This window comes from Elephantulus edwardii, unplaced genomic scaffold (genome assembly GCF_000299155.1).
Source record: "Elephantulus edwardii isolate Elephantulus edwardi_28Jun2011 unplaced genomic scaffold, EleEdw1.0 scaffold00103, whole genome shotgun sequence".
NCBI lineage: Eukaryota > Metazoa > Chordata > Mammalia > Macroscelidea > Macroscelididae > Elephantulus > Elephantulus edwardii.
Genome location: NW_006399853.1, coordinates 1,039,284 through 1,046,031, shown reverse-complemented (window position 1 = coordinate 1,046,031; position 6,748 = coordinate 1,039,284). Strand labels below are relative to the sequence as shown.

The 6,748-nt window shown below is 44.5% G+C and overlaps 1 pseudogene; it reads left to right on the top strand.

Annotated features, from left to right (window-relative positions):
- The first annotated feature begins 4,549 nt into the window (after positions 1 to 4,549).
- Positions 4,550 to 4,927, top strand: LOC102868810 (annotated as a pseudogene).
- The last annotated feature ends 1,821 nt before the right edge of the window (positions 4,928 to 6,748 follow it).

Genomic DNA, 6,748 nt, shown 5'->3' with positions numbered 1-6,748 from the left:
GGAAGGGGCAGGGCTGCAAGGTGCCAGGAGGCAAGCGCAGGACAAATACAGGGACAGCAGCCTCGCTAATCCAGGGGTGAGGAGTGACGTGTAACTCCTCCCCTTTTGTGTTCCCTTGATCTGGTCCAGCTTCACAACACCTCCTTATCCACAGACATACTAACACACAGTCACATCCACACACGCAGGGACACATCCGTGGACTGAGAAGCACATCAAACACAAATACAATATTTGGTTCCAATTTGAAAGTCAGTTTTATTCCAGGCTGTTTGGGTCCTGATCTTCCACCACTAACTAGCCGTACAACTGTCATAGATTGAAGTGTGTCCCCTTAAAATAGATCTTGAAATCCTAAACCTGTGGATGCAATCCCATTGGAGGACAAGGTTTTCTTTGTGGGGTAAACTTAATCAGAGCCAGCAAAGAGTCTACCTCCAGAATTGGCACCCTGAATTCTGACTTTCAGCCTCCTACACTGTGAGAAATTACATTTCCACTCTTCAAAACTCTCCACTTTGGTCTTTTTGTAACAGCAGCAGTAAGAAACTAAGACAACTTTAAGGGAAACATTCCTCTGAGGTCCAAATCACTCTTGCATCAATGTTCTTATCAGTCATCATACTTTCCCAATATAATCTTTAAGATACTTTCAGAGTTCCAGCCTCTTCTCAGCTCTTCCATAGCTCCATTCCTGGTTAAAGCCACCCACCTGTCTTACCTGGAATATCACAATGGGCTCCTTACTGATCCTCTGGTCTTCATCTACAGCCTCCTATTGTCCACTCACCCACCAGCTGGGGAGAAGTGAGTGATCCTAAGTATGACCGCACTACGTATTCCTCAGCTGAGAATCCTGCAGTGACACCCATCTTTGCAAAAGCCCGCAAGGCCTCACATGGTGTGTGTCAGTCCTGCTCCACCTTATTACCTTTCTGATCATCTCCTACCTAACTCCTCCCTCTCCTACAGCTCTCTTTGCTATACTTCCACCTCCTAGCCAAGATTCTACCCCAGGGCCTTTGCACATGCTGAACTCCCTCCTGGGCTTGAGTGTTCCCTCATAGGCACTGATATTTCACTGGTTTCACACATCTACTCAAATGTTATCTTACCACCCTATTTAAAACATTCTTCCCCCTCTTCATTCTTGGCACAGAATTTTTCTTTGCATATTTATCAACTCCTGGCACAACACCCTTTTTTTAAAAATTTATTTATTTATTTTAAAATAGCATTCAGTTTATCACAAATATTTAGTATTGGATTCCCATATTTCCCCCCTTTGTTTTTATCATAATTATGTTATCATCTAGATGAGCATACAACACCCATTTTTATAGGATGGTTTCTGTATTATTTGCTTCTCATCCCTAACCAGTACACAAGTTCCATGAGGCCAGGGAACTTAGTGAGTTTTGTTCAATGCTTCCTCTCCCATAATCAGAACAAAGCCTATGACGTTTGTTTCAGGTGTTCCAGAAATTTGGATTGTGAGTGAGGAGACAGAAAAGTGTGACAAAGGATCGGAAAGGGCCCCTCTGGTGCTGACTGCACGTTATTGTCATGACATGCCGAGGGATGGCTCCCTGTCCGCCTTTACAGCAGTCAAGCCCTCACGCACCAGCTCCTCCAGGCTGCAGGCCACACTCAGAGAAGAACAATGTGGACACCCAAGGCCTGTCTGACTAGCCCTGAGTTTGGCTGGCTCAGGACAGGAAGAGAAGGAACACAATGTCTGCTGGGCCCACTCACCAGCCCTTCCACCACAACTCAAATGTACTTCTCCGCACCATGTTAGAAAGTGTGAAAATGGGAAGACACAGAGAAATTGTCCAGTACTGAGACCTGAGCAGGTGACAGCTGGGTTTAGCTTTCTGGGGACAAAGGTTTATTACTCTGTATGGGAATCATGAACCTGGGGAAGGAACTACTCGCTGTAAGTCAACTGCTTCGCACTTTCCCTTCATCTTTTCTAGGATGAGGTCAAGGTGTGAATTTTATGGAACGCATCAGTCATTTATTGTAACAGCAAATATGGTTATTGCCACGTCTCATGGCTCCACAGGCTTTCTGTTTCTTTTCAGATTTGTTATTCTGGTCGCTGTCGCAATAGTCCTACACAAGAAATAGAAAAGGAACAAGTGTCTGAGTTTTACAGATGAAAGACTAAAGGCACAGTCAAGCTTTGCAATTGGCTCATGATCCAGGGCGGGGTGAGGCCCAACACTCACCCTGTTGGCCATCAAGACCTGCTCCCGGGCCAGCCGAGCCACCTTCTGAAGCTGAGAGGTGGGTGAAGGTTTGACCCTGTTTGACACTGAGGTTTCCCACAACCATCTGGGCTCACTGCAAGCCTGAATGAGAGACCAGGGCGGTGTGACAGAGGTTCCCCTTGACAAAGAGTCCCTGGAGACTTACCGAGATTGGACACAAGTGGTCTCCAGAAGCTGCCCACTAAAATATACACTAGGCAGTGCAGACTAACTTACCATGCACTAGTGACGTGCTACCATAAATCAAAGATGGGAAATTCTCAGTGGATAAGCAGTGAGACTCATCAGAGAGCCTGTCACCCAATGTCCACCTTCCAGGCACTAGGCATCCAATATTGTTGTTGTTGTTATTGTTGATTGCCTTCGAGTCGAGCACGACTCAGCGATCCTATGAACAAAAAGGCCTGGAGCCCCTCTACAACTATCAGCATTTATCAACGTTCATAGAGTCTCATGAGGAATGTTGTTTAGGAAGTGGAGGCCACTCCTGCTTCCAAAGACTGATGGAGAAAGAGTATAAATATCAAATTATTTCATCCCAGTGTGGAACTCCCTGACGGACCATTGAGCAGTCTATGGGATCAGCCAATGCTGACCTCAGGCCTCCTGCCCAGTTCTGCTTCTTAATTTTCCCTTTAAAGAAGCCCTAGTGGTGCAATGGTTAAGCTCTTGACTGCTAACCAAAATGTCGGAGGGTCATCCCACCCAGTAGCTACATGGAAGAAAGCCCCAGAAATGTGTTTCCTTAATGATGACAATGTAGAAAACTCTTTGGGTGAGTTATATCTGTCACATGAAGTCCCTAGGAGTCAAAAACTGACTCAACAGTACGCGGCAATGACAGCTCTCTCACTGCAGATGTCCTGACCTCTCCCATTCACCTTAATAAGCATCCTACAGATCCCAGAATTAGCTCCCTGCAGAATCCAACCCATAACAGAGGATCTCCCACTGAATGCCTTTAGTGGCCTGAAACTAAGAGAACGTCAAGATGGGGGGCTATGGCCTCTCGGGACGGGAATTGGCCTTCTTCTACAACAGATCCAGAGCCTGACCTTTCTCTATGGCCAAGCTCCAAGAGACTTGTTGCCATGGCTCCTTAGTCTATTCCCCTCTCCGCCCTGCTCCCTCTTAGAGAGAACTCTCTCATCCTTTATTTGTAAGAACCTCAACCCCCAGGAAGCAGAAGATATTGTTTCCCCAGCACAATTCATTGGAATCCATTGTTTCCACAACAGAGCCAGTTAGACAAAGAAAGGGCAGGGTATAATTATCTCTGTCCAGATGGCAGCCAGCAGCCAACCCAGGGGAATTAGATTTCTCAGCCGGACCCTATTGAGGTTCCTAGGAAACATCCCACCTTTTCCCCTGTACTTCCCAGGTCAACTCAAGGTAACTTCGGATCACTGACAAATCATTGCTCCTGACAGGAGGGGACTGAATGGAAAGAAAGAGACTCTCCTCAAGTCAGGAGACTGTAGCTTTCCAACACTCTCTGGGGCATAGGACCTGAGGCAGCTCCCATAATTTCCATTTTTAATGTATATGTTTCAAAAAGAAAGTAGTAATATTGGAAAGTCGTTTCAGAAAGCATTCTCTCTGGCTTTACTAAGAGTCATCAACTAGTAAATTGGGCCAGTCCTCTTCCCGAGTCTTCTCTCAGCGTCCCATGCCAGGAAGAGGATGATGAGATAACTTGATATTTCTTACACACACACACACACACACACACACACACACACACACACACAAAGAAGCTTCTGTTGAATGCCTTGAAGAAGCTAATTCTGTCCTAAACTGTAAATAGTAGAAGATACGGATTTGGTCCCTGAGTCATATTTATGCAGGACAGTAACAATAATCCAACAAAAAGGAGGTGCTCTGACTAGTGGATAAGAAGTTGTGCTTCCAACCCAAAGGCTGGTTGTTCAAAACTACCAGCTACTTTGTAGAAGAAAAATGAACAATCTCTTCCCATGCAGTGCACAGCCTCTGAAAACCTGCTAGAGGATCAGCTATGGGTCAGTCTTAACTGAATGGCACATAATGATAATGCAACAGAAGCATTTGACTGTGTGGATCATAGACAAGAAAGTCTAACATTTAGAAAAACGGGAATCGCCCCAGAACACGCTGCGAACGACATCGCCTCATCGCCCCTCCCCTGTCACACCCAGTCACGCCTCCAGGTGACCCGGAAGTTGTACCAGTCTACGGGGTTTTTTTTCCCCACAATCCTTTGCCCTCTTCCTTTCCAGCTTGGTTCCGGCACTATGGCCCCTGCAAAGAAGGGTGGTGAGAAGAAGAAAGGCCGTTCTGCCATCAACGAAGTGGTGACCAGAGAGGACACCATCAACATTCACAAGCGCATCCATGGAGTGGGATTTAAGAAGCGTGCTCCTCGGGCACTAAAGGAGATCCGGAAATTTGCCATGAAGGAGATGGGCACACCAGATGTTCGCATTGACACCAGGCTTAACAAAGCTGTCTGGGCCAAAGGAATAAGGAATGTCCCATACCGCATCCGTGTACGGTTGTCCAGAAAACGTAATGAGGATGAAGATTCCCCAAACAAGCTGTATACACTGGTTACCTGTGTACCTGTCACCACTTTCAAAAATCTACAGACCGTCAATGTGGATGAAAACTAATAGCTGATTGTCAAATAAAGTTATAAAACTGTCAAAAAAAATAAAATAAGAAAAATGGGAATCCCAGAACACTTACTTACATGCATGTGAAACCTGTGCATAAGACTACACAGACCAAGATACGTACATCAGAACAAGCGGAAGCTGCCTGGTTTAACATCAGAAAAATGTCCATCTGAGTTGTATCCTTTCTCTATATCTACACAATCTATATTCTGTTTGCAACTTGTATGCTGATCAAATCATTCCAGAAGCTGGGCTAGCTGAAGAAAAGCGTGGCATGAGGATTGGAGACTCATCCATAACCTGCTTTATGCAAATGATACTAATTTGGCTGCAGAAAGTGAAGAGGAGTTCAAACATTTGCTTCAGAAAATCCAAGACTATAGCCTTCACTGTGAATTACACCTCAACATCAAGGAAACAAAAATCCTCACCACTGGGCCAATAGGCAACACAGACAGATGGAGAAAAAAAATGGAAGCTGTCAGTGACCTCATTTTTCTCAGATCCACAACCAACACCTACGGTAACAGCACTTAAGAAATCAAAAGATGGGGTATGCTATTCTAGCAATTTCTCCCTCCCCTATTTTCCACCCCTTTCCCTGTTTCGCCTTCTGCTTTTGGACATTTAAACACATCTTACTAGGTATCCTTCTATCTTTACAATAATGGTCTTATGCTGTATTTGCCCACTTTATTTTACCACTTTTTTCTTTTTTTCAGAGGCTGTAAATTGTGTGGGAGCAGATTTTCCATCTTCCTACCTCAGACCAGCTGGTGGTTTGGGATTTTAATTTTTTCACCATCTTTTGTTGTTATGTGCCATCGAGTCGCTTGCGACTCATAGTGACCATGTGTACAAGAGCTCTAAACTCTGTTCTATCCTGTGCCAACCTCGCCATCTCAAACACACTCCTTCCCACCACTTCACTCACAGAATCGATCCATCTCATCGAGGGTCTTCCTCTCCTGTGCCATTCCTCCACTCTCCCAAACATGATGTCCCTCTCCAAGGACCAGTCCCTCCTTATAACATGCCCAAAGTATGTCAGACAAAGCTTCAGAATCCTTGACTCCAAGGAGCATTCTGGCTTCACCTTCTCCAGGACAAACCTGTTTGTTCTCCTATCACTCCATGGTATATTCAACACTCTTCTCCAGTACCACAGCTCAAAGGCATCAATTCTCTTTCTTTCTTCTTCTTTTTTTTTTAAATGGCAGGTCAGAAATTTTAATATGAAATTCATATGGTCCCAAAGCCTTGTCTTTTAACTATAAATATTGCTTCCCACAGTTTATAATATGGGCCAAATGCTGAAACAACTCACATCACAGGAAATTAAAATTATTATAATGTTATTGAATTAAAATTTTTAATAATTTTAATGAACATTTACAGAGATTTTGGATTTCCATTCATTCAATGTTGCACTTTTCTCCCTGCCCAGCCCTCTCCCTCCCCCCAGTTTGGTGCTCTCTTTGAAAAGTAAAAGAAAAACTTCCTCCTTGATACACAATCCCCCCCGCACCCCTCCCACCACCCCAAGTACATTCCACTATGCAACCTTAATTGTGGGCTCTTTGATAACCATAATACCCTATCATACATCGCTTTTAAATTCTTCTCTCCCTCATCTGTTTCAGTGCAGTGTACACAATTTATCCAGTTTTTCTCAGTCTTACCCCAACCCTGATATCAGTCTCATTTTACAGCAGTGGCACCATTCATTATTTGTCTTTTTGCGACTGAGATATTTCACTCAGCTTAATGTACTCCAGGCTCGCCCATTTTTAATAATACTGCATGAGTTCCTTG